This window comes from Peromyscus maniculatus, chromosome X, assembly GCF_049852395.1.
Source record: "Peromyscus maniculatus bairdii isolate BWxNUB_F1_BW_parent chromosome X, HU_Pman_BW_mat_3.1, whole genome shotgun sequence".
Taxonomy (NCBI): domain Eukaryota; kingdom Metazoa; phylum Chordata; class Mammalia; order Rodentia; family Cricetidae; genus Peromyscus; species Peromyscus maniculatus.
This window is the reverse complement of record NC_134875.1, coordinates 50,864,790-50,879,362: the sequence shown is the minus strand read 5'-3', so window position 1 is coordinate 50,879,362 and position 14,573 is coordinate 50,864,790.

The window sequence follows — 14,573 nt, the reverse complement described above, 5'->3', positions numbered from 1 at the left end:
ATGCATCACCATGCCTGGTTTAATTTTTTTAAGTTATTTTTAAGCCAGCCATGGTAGCCCATGCCTCTAATCCAAGCACTCAGGAGGCAGATACAGGCAGATCTCTATGAGTTACCCTGATCTACATAGCAAGTTCCAGGACATCAAGTCTATAATAGACCCTATCTCAAAAATAACTAAAAAGTATGTTATTTTTAAAAATGATCTTGTGGGGCTGACAAGATTGCTCACCAGATAAAGGTGCCTGTTCCCAAGCTCTTTTGGGCCCACATATGGGCCATGGCATATGCCCTTCCATACCCAAAATTTAAAAGAAATATAATTTTGTATATATTTGAGTTATGGCATAGTAAGGATACATAGCTATTTTAAATCACTATATTGCAGCAAATTAACATATATTATCTTATATACATTTTCGTGACAAGGTCAACTGTAATTTGCCATGTCCCAGGCTGGGGGCATAGCTCAGCCGGCTAGAGTGCTTTTCTAGCATGCACAAGGTCCTTGGGTTTGATCCCAGCACAAGAAAAAAAAATGCCCCAAACTGAGTGTGGTAGCACAGGCCTGTAATCCTAGCAGTTTGGAGGTAGAGGCAGGAGGAGTTCAAAATCATCCTTGGTTACATAGCAAATTCAAGATCAGTCTTGGCTACATGAGTCCTCAAAAAAGGAAAAAAAAAATCTTTCCACCTGATACCTTCTTCAATTTCTTTCTTCAAAGGCTTGAAGTTTTTGTTATACAGGTCTTCCACTTGCTTGGTTAGAGTTACCCCAAGATATATGCTTTGTGAATATTGTGAGAGGAGTTGTTTCTCTGATTTCTTTCTCAGCCCATTTGTCGTTTGTCATGTATCCAGCCACTTCGCTGAAGGTGTTTATCAGCTGTAGGAGTTCCCTGGTAGAATATTTGAGGTCACTTATATACTATCATAGGCAGAGTTCAGGGAATCCTGTAAAAGAGGGAGAGGAAGGATTGTAGGAGCCAGAGGGGACAAGGACACCACAAGAAAACCCACAGAATCAACTAAGCAGTGCTCAGAGGGGCTCACCAACACAAACCACAGCCAGGGAGCCTGCATGGATCTGACGTAGGCCCTCTGCATATGTGTTATGGTTGTGTAGCTTGATCTTGTGGGACACCTGATGGTGGTATCAGGGGCTGACTCTTTTGCCTGCTTTTAGAACCTTTTTCCTCCTACTGGTTTGCCTCATCCAGCTTTAATATGAGGGGATATGCCCAGTCTTACTGCAACTTGATATGCCATGTTTGGTTGATATCCTTGGGAGGCCTGCTCTTTTCTGAAGGGAAATGGAGGAAGAGTGGATCAGGGATGGGGGTGAGAAGAAGAGATGACGGGGGGGAAACTGGTTGGGATGCAATGTATGAGAGAAAAAAAAATCCTAAATGTGATACAATATTATTGCCAGTAGTCCTAACATATACCAAATCTTTCGGCTTTCATCACAAATATTCCTTTGTCAGTTTTTTTTAATAGTCTTAACTGTATACCAAAGTTTGGCCTGAATTTCAGGATCCTGCCTTTGCTCCTTTAATGCTTGCATTATAGCCACGAGCCACCAAGTCAGGCAAATACTTTCTTTTTTCCTTTTGGTTTTTTGAGATAGGGTTTCTCTGTAACAGCCCTGGCTGTACTGGAACTCACTCTGTAGACCAGGCTGGCCTCGAACTCAAAGAGATCTGCCTGCCTCTGCCTCCTAAGTGCTGGGATTAAAGGTGTGTACCACTGCCACCCAGCCAGGCAAATATTTTATATCTTTTAAAAATTATTTTTAGGGGTTGGGGATTTAGCTCAGTAGCAGAGAGGGCCCTGGGTTCGGTCCTCAGCTCCAAAAAGAAAAAAATATTTTTAAATGACATTTATAGGAGCAGGGCAGGAGTGCATACCAACTTTCAGGAGGCAGGTCTGTCCTTCTACTATATATGTCCTGGGGATTGAACTCAGGTGATCAGGCTTGGCACAAAGTGCCATTTTGCTAGCCCATGCTTTATATCTTTTAACCTCATCTAATTTCCTCCCCGTTACCCTATCCCACCAAACTGTTTTATTCTCTGTCTCTGTGTTTTTTAATTTGTTCTAGATTCCACATATAAATGAAAGCAGGCAGTAGTATTCTGTATGTATCTTTCTCCACTTAGTTTAATGTCCCCTAGGTTTAGCCATGCTGTGGGAAATGGCGGAGTCTCCTGTTTTTACTGTAACTGAATAATGCCCCTTTATGCATATATACCACCTCTGTTCATTTGTCTGCGATAGGTACCTAGCTCCTTTCCATTTCTTGAGTATTGTGAATAAGAAGCATTTTTTGTTTCATCTTGAGATGGGGTCTCAGGGAGCATAGGCTGGCCTAAAACTTGCCATGTAGCCGAGGATGGCTTTACTCTCTTGATCTTCCTACACCTCCCAGGTGCTAAGGTCATGGGTATGCACCACCACGCCTGGCTCAAGCATTTTCTTTTCTGGCTATGTTTTCAGCACCATGCCTGCCTGCTGCCATGCTCTCTGCCAGGATGACAATGGACTAAAATTCTGAAACTGTAAGCAAGCCCCCAAATGCTTCCTTTTATAGGAATTCCCTCGTCATGGTGTCTCTTCACAGCAATAGAACAGTGACCAAGACCCTTCCTCCACCCACCACGTACTTGCCACGAATTCACTCATATCTTGCCGTTTGACTCAGGGTTTGAATGTAAGCGATATTTGGGGCAGAGGTTTTGCATCTCCTGCATGCAAGCCGCCAAGAGTCATGCTGCCTCAGCTTCAGTCGTAATCCTTCAAAATCTAAAGAGAAGCCTCTGAGGATACACTGGGTGAGGACTCCTGTCCCCATCCAGGCAGGGGAGCTGCCCTACGTCTAATGACTCGTCCCTTCCTTTCTCAGGACTATGGCTGCTGATCTTCCTGGCTGAGGATATACCCCTAATATTAGTCAAGTTTCCTACAACTCCCCACTCACAAGGCCTGTCACTGCTACCCAGCTGCCACTAGAGGGAGCAAAGCAGAGGCGCTAGAGAAGGAAGAGCCAGCTTTGAGATGGCTGGAGGCTCTTTAGCAGTGGGAGGGGTGTGAGATAGCCGGAGCACCTGTCAGCTTTCCAGAGCCCCAGTAGCCATGGTAACAACACAGTGCCCAGCTCACATTCTATGTGCAGAGGAGTGAGTGCACACCCCCCATGTGACTGGCTCTATCTATGTATTGTCATAAGTAGGCTCTGTGCTGGCTAATAAGAAAACATGTATGGGTGTGACAGGGTCCCGGACCCTGAGGCACCCTTAGTCTCCAGAAGGCTTCTATTTTAAAAATATTTTAAATAATTATTTTGAGAATTTTATACAATGCATTTTAATCATATTCACCCCTCCCCCAAATCCACCCTCTCCATTCTCACTTCATTACCTACCCACCTTTTGAGTTTTTTTTTTTTTCTGGAGAGGGGTGGTTGAGACAGTATCTCTTTACATAGCCCTGGCTGTGCAGACGAGGCTGGCTGGCCTTGAACTCACAGTAATCTGCCTGTGTCTCCCTGGCTTAATTGTATTTCTTTTTAAGACTTTTCTCATGGTTGTGTTAGAGTTAGCAATATGTTATTTACAAGTAATTCAGGTCCACTCTCAAATACCACTTGGTATTGCCAAATTACTCTTGTGAGTGGGGCCTATCCTGGAGTGTGATCGACATACCAAGGGTCACACCATTAACGAAAACTGACTCTTCCCCTTCCTAGTCATAAAATACCAGTAGCTCCTCTGCTAGCAGCAGGATTTCCTGTCCATTGCTCCCCCACTATGCTGGGATTTTGTCTGGCCTGCCTGAGCTTTTGCAGGACGTGTGTATGGTGTCACAGTCACTGGGAGTTCATACGTGCAACTGCCTGTCATGTCTAGGAAGACTTTCCCTAAAGTTATCCACCACCTCTGTCTAGAATCTCTCTGCCCCCTTTTCTGTGAAGATCCACCCGAGGCTTTGGGAGAGGTGGGTATGTATGCCCTAGTTAAGGCTGGGCACTCTGTACATAGTCTCAGTTTTTGTATGTTGACCGGTTGTGGGTCTCTGCTGCAAGAAGCTTCTCTAGTGAGGATTGAGAGATAGGCTTATGCCAAGGTTTTCTCACTGAGCGGGATGGTGGATGGGTGACTTAACAGTAGGCTGCTTAAACTTTCTACTGGTGGCCCCTGAGAAACATTTTTAGGTGACTCTGGGTATATAGGTGAATAAAGAAGTATATAAATGAAACATTCATTGAGAATAAGTCAAATTTACTTCAAAATTTCTTTGATCCGCATATGATTTTATTATTAAATATGAAAGAACATTAAATACTAATGGGGTGGGTTGCTTGTTTATTTTATATGAAGAATTAAAATTTGGCTTGAATATTTGATACTACAGAATGTGGAATATGTTTAATGTGTTTCAGGAGTGATCACTGTTTACATTTTATATCAGTCACACTGAGAATGCCACTTTAGATAAATATGTAGTATAAAATGACAGGAGTATGCTTAGGGCTCTTTCAGAGGTTGCCTGAAATTCTGTTCTAATTCCAAACCAATTTTATTTCATAATGTTTTATAGAACTCAGTCAGCAATTTTTAATTTTTAAAATTTTTATTTTACTTGTATGGCTGTTTTGTGTACATATAACCCACACACACACATATCCACATACACACATGCACGCACGCTCATCTGTCTTTGTACCATGTGCATGCCTAGTGTAATATGAGGCCAGAGGCTGCACTGGCTCCCCTGGAACTGGAGTTACATAGATGGCGGTTCGCACCTTGTGGATGCTGGGTATTGAGCCCCAGTCCTCTGGAAGGTCACACAGTGACCCTAATTGATAAGCCATCTCTCAGGCCTCAAGCAAAGAGGGCTTTTTAAAAATCAAGTCTTTGACCAATATAATCCTAAAATACCCTAAGATGATACTTCACATTCTTAACATGAGGATAGGAAAATATTAAAACCCTCTTTTCCGGGTTGAAAGCATGTGTTTCTGTGAGAGCAGAAAACTTTGTACAGTGAAACCACTGCATTCACATCTAATAGTAATCTCAGATTTGAGTCCAAATGGTTCGGGGAGTGTCTGTTGGCATCGTGTAGCGTGGTGGCGCGTCTCACAGTGAAAAATGCACTTGTGTGTTTAGCACCGGATTACAGTAAAGGGACAGATACAGCAGATGAGTGCTACCGGAAACACCTCAGGCTTCCTGGGTGTTTGCTTTGGAATTCGGTTGGGGTTGTTGCTTCTTCAGTAACCAACTGCTGCCAGACTTGGAAACGTGTGCATGTCATCACATGACCTCATGTGGAATGGAGACCCGCAGTTTAGGAAGCTGTTGTCTACAAATAGGTAAATAGATAATTAGAGCTTGCCGTGATAAGAAACAGGATGGCCCCGGGCGGTGGTGGCACACGCCTTTAATCCCAGCACTTGGGAGGCAGAGGCAGGCGGATCTCTGTGAGTTTGAGGCCAGCCTGGTCTACAAAGCGAGTTCCAGGAAAGGCGCAGAGCTACACAGAGAAACCCTATCTCGAAAAACCAGAAAAAAAGAAACAGGATGAAGGGAAGCGAGGTGCTATGGGAACACTCGAGGGGACCCTAAGCCTTAGGAATCAGGAAAGACTTCCTGGAGACATTTTTTTTTCTTTTCAATACAGTCTTGAACTCGACCCTGCTGCTTCAGTCTTCCATCACCTTTCCTGAGTGCCCTGCTTGATCTCTTCAGCTGGCGTCTTGTGTGCATCTCCACCTTACCTAAGCCGGGGCCTTCATCTGTAGTCCTTGATTATTTTCCGTTGGGAGAGTCCTCCCTCAGCTCTCTGTTGGAGATTCCCAAGTCAGTATCTCCTTTCTATTTTCTCCCTTGAACTTTTTCCCTCAGAATTCACGTAGTGCTATGATAATTTTAAAAAATTATCTATTTTTATTGTGTGTATGTGCATGGTGTGTGTGTGTGTGTGTAGGGGAGTGTACATGACAAAGAAAAACCTTGTGGAGTATGAGTATGTACCTTCCACTTTTACCTGGTGTCTTAGGGTTTCGATGGCTGTGATAAAATACCATGACCAAAAACAGCTTGGAGATACGTGTTTGTTTCAGCCTCCACTTCCAGGTCACAGTTCATCACTGAGGGAAGTCAGGGCAGAAGCTCACGCAGGAACTAAAGCAGAGGCAGTAGAGGAGTGTGGCTTCCATGGCTTGCTTAGCCTGTGTTCTTACACAGTCCAGGACCACCAGCCCATGGCTCGCACCATCCACAGTGAGCTGGGCCCTTCCATATCAAACATTAATCAAGGAAATACACCAGGCCAAACTGACAGGGGCATTTTCTTTATTGAGGTTCCCTCTCTTACTGTTTTTATGTGTGGAGTGTTTAGCTGCATGTGTGTATGTGAAACACATACATGTGTGATGCCCACAAAGGTCGAATCCTCTGCAACTGGAGTTACAGATGGATGTGCGCCACCATGAACCTGGATCTTCTGCAAGAGCGAGAAGTGCTCTTAACTGCTGAGCCATGGTCCAGCCCCTGAGGTTCCCTCTTCTAAAGGGACTCTAGCTTGGTGTCCAGTCGGCGTAAAACCAGCCAACACACATGGGTTTGGGGGGCTCAAACTCAGCTCACCAGGCATGCACGGCACGTGCTTTTACTTGCTGCGCCATCTTCTTGCCTGTTGTGTGACACTATTCTGTAGAGGCGTGAAAAACCAAAATCCTACTCATCCAGGATCGAGAACCAATGCACACCAAGTTAAGAATACATCAAAATACAACTTGGTGAATCAATGGGTTTTGTTGAGCTTGCCTACAATAATATGGGTCAGGAGTTAGAGGAGCAGAAATGACTAAAAGATGGCTGCATCACAAAAAGCCCACCCCAGCAGGGGTCCTGACTCATGAAGTCTGGAACTCTGGAGCACACTGCACAGCCTGCAGGCCGCAGCTCAAGGGGTTGGCAAGTATCTTTCAGGCAGTATGGCTAGTCCTTGCATCTTCCAGGCAGTTCAGCTGGTGTCTTCCTCTTGGTTTGAGCCTCTTCTAGGCAGCTCGGCTGGTCTGAGAGTAGCTCTCAGCAACCCCACCCACCCACCTATCCGCGCGCAGGCGCACCCGAGACAGCAGGGTTTCTCTGTGTAGCCTTGGCTGTCCTGGAGATGGTCTTCCTCCCCCACCACACACACAGAGGGTTTCTCTATGACCAGACTGGCCAGGAACTCACAGTGATCTGCCTGCCTCTGCCTCCTGAGTGCTGGGATTAAAGGCCTGCGCCATCCCAGCCTGGTAGCTCTCAGCAATCTTGACTGCTTATATGTGCTTAGGGAAGGAAGGGCCTAGTATATGCAGTCAGCTCCTGGGATTTCCTGATCCCTTTGAGTGTCTTATTTCCTGAGCTTAAGGAGCTTCCCTGCAGGATGGAAGGTTTTATGGCAAAGGAAAAATTGCTACACAATATCCAACTGTGTGGTGTTTGGGGGTTTGTTTTGTTTTGTTTTTTGTTGTTTTTGTTTTTGTCAGGCTTTCACCTTGGTCTTGAACTCTCAAGCCTCCTGCCTCATTTTCCCAAGTGTTGGCATTGTCGGTGTGTGTTATCATGCTCAGTGTAGAAGCTGTTTTTCTAGAATAATTTCTACCCCCCTAAATATTTTCCCTCAGAGGTTGATTGAAACTGAGGGTGCAAAACCTGTAGCTAAGCCATAGCATGGTACCGTATGCCTGAAATCCTAGCACTTGGGAAACTGAGGCAAGAAGATTGTGACTTAGAGTCGGATAAGAAAACAATGACAAGAGAGAAAAGACAGCAAAGCTCTGTACTCGTGTGTTGGGACAACTTCCCCCACAACTGTACGTTTTTTGCCCGGATAGCTTCTGCAGATCCTCATGAGGGGAAGTTGAGCAACTGACCGAGGCCAGCCTTAAGTATCCTCAGTGATTGCCATTTTTGTGTGTTTTTACCTTTCCCACCTGTGTGCTTATTTTATTTTCATTTCTCTATTTGTTTTACTTTATACATATGGGTATCTTGTTTGTATGTATGTATGTATGTCTGTGCATCACATGCATGCCTGGTGCCCTCAGAGTCTAGAAGAGGGTATTAGGTCCCCTGGAAGTAGAGTTACAGACGGTCATGAGCCACCATTTGGGTTCTGGGCGTCAAACCCAGGTCTGCTGAGAAAGCAGCCCGTGTGTTTAACCACTGAGCCATCTCTCCCACCCTGTTTGTGCCCATTTATTTATTTATTTGTTTATTTGTTTATTTGTTTATTTATTTATTTATTTAGGTTTTTTGAGAGAGACAGGATTTCTCTGTGAAACAGTCATCCTGGCCATCCTGGAACTCACTCTGTAGACCAGAGATCCACCTGCCTCTGCCTCCGAGTGCTGGGATTAAAGGCGTGCGCCGCCACCACCCAGCGATTTGTGCCCTTTTTAAAGACACGATCTCATGTAACCCAGGCTGCCCTCAAACACACTATGTAGCTGGGAATGCATTTGAACTCATTTTCCTGCCTCTATCTCCCAAATTATGAGGGCATTCAACTAACTATACCTGGCTTCAAAAAGGACTGTCTGGAAAGGACAGGGAAGGGGAACCAAGGGAATCTGGGGCACAGGTTTAAATACATATATTAAGTGTATAAGATAAAAATTGAGATTGTGAGACATTTAATAAAAAAAGAAATAAGCCAATGAAGATGGCTCTAAAGGAAAAGTTGTATTTCTTTAAAAACGTTGGACTTATCAGTGTCACACAAAATTTGGCAACGAAGACTAAGAAGTCTTTTTCAGAACCTGCCATCCCATCATGGAGATGATGATTTCAGTGTATGTGGGCGTCATGAATGAGTGAGGCCACTGCAGCAGCCAGGAAATGAAAGATATGGAAAGTAACAGTTTGACAAGGTCAAGAGCCACCCTTGGAAGGTGCCACCAGTAACCAACTGGGGACGAGCAGGAACTCACTGCAGAAGGGAAGCATTCTTTTCACAACTGACACACCAATCACCCATCCACATTTATCAGGCGTGAGGTGCTGCCACTGTATAGTCACTGTAATTCACATATCTACCACCTCAGAGCTTTAGCACGTCTTTGTGCTGGGAACATTTGAAATCCTCTATTAGCTCTTTCAAAATAGTCAGTGAATGGCTGTCAACCAAATCACTGCTTCCGAACAATAGAAGTTATTCCTCCTCCTACTGTTCCCTTGTTAACATCCTCTTTCCACCCTCCCCATCCCACACCTTTTCCAGGTCTAGCAACCACTGATTTGATCTCCTCCTCTTCCTGTTCATTTGTTTTCTGTTTTTCAAAGTAGGGTTTATCTGTGTAGCCCTGGATGTCGCAGTACTCACTCTGTAGACCAGGCTGGCCTCGAGCTCACAGAGATCAGCCTGCCTCTGCCTCCAGGGTGCTGGGATTAAAGGCAAGCGTGCTACCGCCACCCAGTGTTCTCTGGTTTATCTCAGATCTTTAGATTTGAGACATCCACGGCTTAAGTTCCTTCTGGTTTTCTTTCTTTTTCTGATACAGGTTCTTGACATGTAACCCAGGCTGCCCCTAGACCTTACAGTGTATTTCAGGCTTGCCTCAAACTGATGCTCCTCCTGTACCAGCTTCCAAAGCGGCTTGCAGTCACAGGCAGGAACGACCACACCTGCTGATTCTCTATTCTTTAAGATGAAGATTTGTAATTTCCACAGAAAATGTGGTACTTGTCTTTGTATGCCTGACTTATTTCAAGTAACACAATGTCAGTTCCATCTATTGCTGAAAATAGCAATTTCATTATTTTTATAGTTGAATCACATTTTATTATATATATACATGTTGTCAGGTCCCAAAGAAACTCAAGACAAATGGCTAACTGGTGTCTGTTAGCGTACCAAAGTGCACTCTGGCTGCCAGGCTTACCTGTGGCTTCTCTCTGCTATTTCCCCACCACATACACACACACACACACACACACACACACACACACACACACACACACACCCGGCACCCTCCACCCTCCACCCTCCACCCTAACCTCTCCAGGCCTGGGGCTTCGCTTCCCTCCCCCAGCTTCTCTCTTTCCTAAGAAAACCTGCTCTTTTGGCCTGCGCTCTCTTCTTAGTCTTGGTTTTCTTTACTCTCTTGGTCCTTGGCTTCTCTCTCTCTCTCTCTCTCTCTCTCTCTCTCTCTCTCTCTCTCTCTCTCTCTCTCTCTCTCTCCCACTTTTGCTCCACCAAGCCCTCCTCTCATGCCCCAGTTCAGTCTGGATCCTTCCAGATGCCTCTGGCTGTACTCTCTCTCAATCTACAATAAAATCCTCCTCAACCATACCTTGGAGCAATCATGTCCTCATTTCATTCACGAACCCTACTTCTTTTTTGTGTGTGTGTGTGCAATTCATCAGCTAATAAGCATCTCGGTTGAGTCCGTATGTTGGCTATTGTGAACAGTGAAGCAACAGACGTGGGCGTGTAGGTATCTCTAACATCGTGGAACTCTATACCCCAGGAATGACTTAGCTCTTGCTGTCCTGAACTTAAAGAGCTGGGATTAGCCACAAAACACCCTTACAAGAGTGGCCTCACTAATATTCCCTCATAGAGGGTGGGGAGGGCTCCTGAAGTAAGTGAAGGGGAGAAGGAGACCTTCACGAAGCACTACACTAGCTTAAGGAAGCCCCACCCATCCCCCACATTAGATAAGCAGTTAATGATCTTGGGGGGGGGGCGGGTTTCTATGGTAGTTGAACATCTTAAGTTGGTCATATGCCTGCCTGTAGGTAACCCAAGTTCCCATAAGCAACATTAACTAAGCACATTGGCTCATTGTGCTAGACAACTACAATAGACTTTGCTTTGGTCTGTTGTTCTCTCTAAAAGGGGTAAGGAGGTGTTTATTCACGTCTCCCAAGGAAAAGTCAATGCTTTAGACATCCAACCCATAGTGAGATTGCTGAATCCTGGAAAAACATTATTTCTAGTGTTTCTTTTCACATTTTAACTTATTTTTTAAACTAGCATTCAAGGTTATATATCATGGCGTTTTTTGAACAAAATGTGTTGGAGTAGATTTTCCTTTGCCTTCCTCATGGAGATCCTCCTACCTGTGCCTCCCAAGAGGAGGGCTTAAAAATGTGTGCTACCATGCCTGGCAGCTGAAACTTTGATTTCATGTCGTCTCATTGGTTGAGTGTAGGGGCTAGATGGTAGCATCTGATGAATTATTGTACACCATGCAACTGACACAAGCAAAATAAGCCATGTACGTGAGCCGGAAGGAGGCTCAGCGGTTAAGAGCACTGGCTGCTCCTTCAGAGGACCCGGGTCTGATTTCTAGCACTCACATGCGGCCTCACAACCATTTCTACCTCCAGTTCCAGGGGATCCAGCACCCTCTTCCAGCATGCAGGAAAACAGACATAAAATAATAATTTTAAAAAAGACAGATGCAGAGCAAGGCATGGTGGCACACGCCTTTGATCCCAGCACTAGGGAAGCAGAGGCAGGCGAATCTCTGAGTTCAAGGCCAGCCTGGTCTACAGAGTGAGATCCAGGACAGCCAGGGCTGTGACAGAAAATCTGTCTGGAAAAACAAATAACAAAACAACAACAAAAGTATACAGAAAAAGGACTTGCTCTTGGCCACCCTTGCCCCTTCCTTAACTCCTGGCAATAGCAAGTCTGGATTTCTAAATATTGTCACTGGAATTGAATTATGCTATGCAGCACAAAGCCGTTGGGGGTGGCTTTATTATTCTTTTATTAATGATAGGGACTAAATCCAGGGCCTTGCTCATGCAAGGCAAGTGCTCTGCCACCATGCTCCATCCCCAACTCAGGATGGCCTTTTTCCTCAGCCTGATTGTCTGGAGCTACAGTGAAGTTGTATGTATCAGTGGTTTGTTCTTTTATTGTACTGATCAGGGTACTGTGTGCATACCACACTCTGCTGAAGCATTCATTCACCTGCTGATGAACATGTATGCTTCCAGTTTGTGGTGATTGAGAATAAAACTTCCATGGTCTATAAACGTGCATGATTTTATGTACCTATAAAATCTATGACCCACAAATAAGAGAAAACATTTCTCTGAGTCTGGCATATTTAGCTCATTTCTGGTTTTGTTTTCCATTGCTGTGGTAAAACACTAACCAAGAGCAACTTATGGGGAAGGGGGCTTATCGGTTTACAGGTTTCAGTCCATCATTGAGGGATGAAACCTGGAGGCAGGCACTGAAGCAGAGACAATGGAGGCATGCTGTTTCCTGCCTTGCTCCCCAAGGTTTACTTTGTTTTACTTGGTTATACAACCCAGGACTGTTTGCCCAGGGTTGGCACCACCCACAATGGGCTGGGCCCTCCCATATCAATCAATAATCAAAAATGTGTCCCACAGACCAAGCTAATGGAGGCAATTACTCAATTGAGATCCCCTCTTCCCAAGTATGTCTGCATTTGTGTGACGTTGGCAAAAACCAAATATGACAGCTGATCTCAAGTCCATTCTCCCCAAAACAATGCAATTCATTCTTTATGGTTGAACAGTATGGTTGAACATACCACATTTTCTTTTTAATTTTTATTTTAGCCGGGTGGCAGTGGCACACACCTTTAATTCCAGCACTCAGAAGACAGAGCCAGGTGGATCTCTGAGTTCGAGGCCAGCCTGGTCTACAGAGCAAGATCCAGGACTGCCAAGGCTACACAGAGAAACCCTGTCACAAAAACAACAAAAATTTTTATTTTAATTTTTTAAATTATATATATATATATATATGATGTGGGTGCAGGTGTTTATAAGACTAGTAGAGGGTGTCAGATCCCCTGGAGCTGCAGTTCCCAGTGTGAGATCTGGGAACTGAACTCTGGTCCACTGAAGAACAGGAAGTGCTCTGTCAAACACTTATCCATCCTTCCAGTCCCCATATCATAGTTTCTTTATTCAGTCTATAGAAGGATAGCCAGACTGACTCCATGATTTGGCTATTGTGAATAGTGCAGCAATAAAGATGGGTGTACCGGTATCTATCTCCTTAGTGAGCTGATTATATGTATGCAGGGATTGTAGAGGGGGTCATATGGTGGTTACATTTTTTATAGTTTTGTTTTCTTTTGTTTTGTTTTTCGAGACAGGATTTCTCTATATAACCTAATCTGTCTTCGAACTAGCAGTGTAGACCAGGCTGACCTCTATCTAAGAGATCCTCCTGCCTTTGCCTCCAGAGTGCTGGGATGAAAAGTGTGCACCACCACTGCCCGGCCCATTTTTAGTTTTTTTTCTTTTTTGTTCATTTGTTTGTTTTTTTCAGAGGGTCTATAAGACCCATCACTGAATACAAAAATGTATGCAATTTTTAAAGGGGCTTGGAGAGATTGCTCAGTGATAAGAGCTTTCTGTGTAAGCATGAAAACCTGAGTTCAGATCCTCACACAAAAGCTGGGAATGTCTGTGCATACTGCTATCCCCAGCACTGAAGGGTAGAACCAGGGGGATCCTGGAGTTCCCCCACCCCAGTAGCCAGAACAATGAGTTCTGCAGGTGCAGTGAGAGACCCTGTCTCAGGAGAACAAGGTAGACTGGGATAAGACAGGATACCCTGGCTTCCTCTGGCTTCCGAATTGATATGTGTTCACACATGTACACACACCACGACACACACCATAAAACTGTCAGACATTTAAACCACAATAGCCTGGCGGTGGTGGCGCACCCTTTAATCCCAGCACTCGGGAGGCAGAGCCAGGCGGATCTCTGTGAGTTCGAGGCCAGCCTGGTCTACAGAGGGAGATCCAGGACAGGCACCAAAACGACACAGAGAAACCCTGTCTCGAAAAACAAACAAACAAACAAAAAAACACAATAGCTGGGGATGCAGGTCACTTGGTGGAGTACTTATGGAGGAGACCCTCGACCCCAATACTATATAAAAACCAACAAGGGTGATGCACCTTGCAAACCAAAAACATGGGAAACGAAGACAGAAGGATCAAGAAAGGTACACACACACACACACACACACACACACACACACACACTGAAGCCGCACATGGACGGGCATGCCTATAATCCCAGAACTCCATGGGAGACTGAGGCAGTAGGATTGCTGAGAGCTGGAGGACAGACCTTGTTTCAACAAACTAAGCTTGCTGAGAGCAGTCATTGCCAAGCTGTTGCATGAGAATAGAGCTCAGCAATGACACTGCCAAGTCATGTGGTACTTGCAGGTTTTCAGAGCCTGTAAACTTTAGGAGAGTAGAAATACCATTGTGCATTCCCACCAGCTATTAAGAAATGCTCCACTGCCGGCAGTGATGGCTCACTCCTTTAATTCCAGTACCTGGGAGGCAGGGGCAGGAATCTTTGTGAGTTCCAGACCAGCCTGGTCTATAGAGTGAGTTCGAGGACAGGCACCAAAACTACAGAGAAACCCTGTCTCAGAAAAAAAAAAAAAAAAAAAAAAAAAAAAAACATGCTCCAATTTCTTCCTATTTGGTGTGGTCACTAATTGTATTTGTTGCAGTTATTCTGATAATGGTATAGTGATATTTCAT